Here is a 1,258-nt window from a genome sequence, read left to right on the forward strand (position 1 = left end):
TTCTTTGACAACTAGAAGTATACAATGATAATCGTTATACTGGTTTGTGTCGCTCAATCTTTGCTTTTCTATTTTTGGTGTTTTGTATACTGTTATTTGTCTTCGGACATTTTCTTTTTTTCTCGTTTTTGCCATGTATTTTGCAGGGGTTTTTTTTCGACTAGTGAGTTTAAGTTTCCCTAAAGAATCCTTTTTCTTTCTTTTAAAACTACAATGTGTTAATTCCTTTGTACCACCAAATGAACTGTTATTAATTGCTTATATGTCTGTGAGATAGTCATCCATGTTTCAGAATACAAGAATAAATGCAATGAACAACCCATTAAAAAGACGGATAAGATTTGTTTTTATTAATTGTTGAATCTGTTACTTATCAATCTAGTAGGAATAACTGCACCGTCGTTTCGATTATCAACATATTTCTGCCCACCAATGTGTCCTTGGTCTCTTAAGTTATCGTTTCCTGGGGGCAACGGAATTCTATTGTTAATACACATGTTGTGTAAAACAACAACAGCTACAATAATGTCACAACATCTGACTGGGCTTTACAACAATGTTCCTGCAGTGGTATCGATGCATCGGAACCGAGATTTCAACACACCAAAACCTCTTTCAACAGCACATCTTGTTCTCATATGACAAGCGTTGTAACGTTGGCCCTGTCTAGTTGTTGGGTTTATGACTAGTGTGAGAAGCCATGGCCGAAGTGGATATCCACTGTCCCCGAGAAGCCATCCATCGCTTATGTATCCGTCTTCAAACATTTAACGAAGCCTTGAATTGCGCAATACAAATGCGTCATGTGTACTACCAGGCCACTTTGCTACAATGCGAACAATTTTAAGTTTGAGTCACAAACTCCCATTACATTAAACGAGTGGTAGTTTTTCGGTTTACGCACAAATGTTCATCAACAGGTGGGCTTTTGATTCGCACATGAGTTCCATCAACAGCATCAATATCATTTGGAAAATTCGAAATGTCATAAAAACCTTATTTTAACGCTTGGAGAGATCCTGGATCTGTGGGCATCGAAATGTACTGATTGCATACATTTTTAAGCATTGGGTGATGTCACGTGTAATAGTAGAAACACTAGCTCTAGAAATACGATGAACATCAGCATTTACCATTTGAAAGCTCCCAGTCGCATAAAATCTTAGGACTACCATTAATTGTAATGACACGGGAAATGCATGGGACCTTTTAGTCGGCCTAGCGAGCTGATTCTGTAACATTTCACAAAGTTTTAGAA

The 1,258-nt window shown here is 37.5% G+C and overlaps 1 pseudogene; it reads right to left on the reverse strand.

Moving 5' to 3' along the window:
- Positions 1–350: 350 nt before the first annotated feature.
- LOC134696827 (putative nuclease HARBI1) lies at positions 351–833 on the reverse strand (annotated as a pseudogene).
- Between the last annotated feature and the right edge of the window lie 425 nt (positions 834–1,258).

This window comes from Mytilus trossulus, chromosome 14 (genome assembly GCF_036588685.1).
Source record: "Mytilus trossulus isolate FHL-02 chromosome 14, PNRI_Mtr1.1.1.hap1, whole genome shotgun sequence".
NCBI classification, from domain to species: domain Eukaryota; kingdom Metazoa; phylum Mollusca; class Bivalvia; order Mytilida; family Mytilidae; genus Mytilus; species Mytilus trossulus.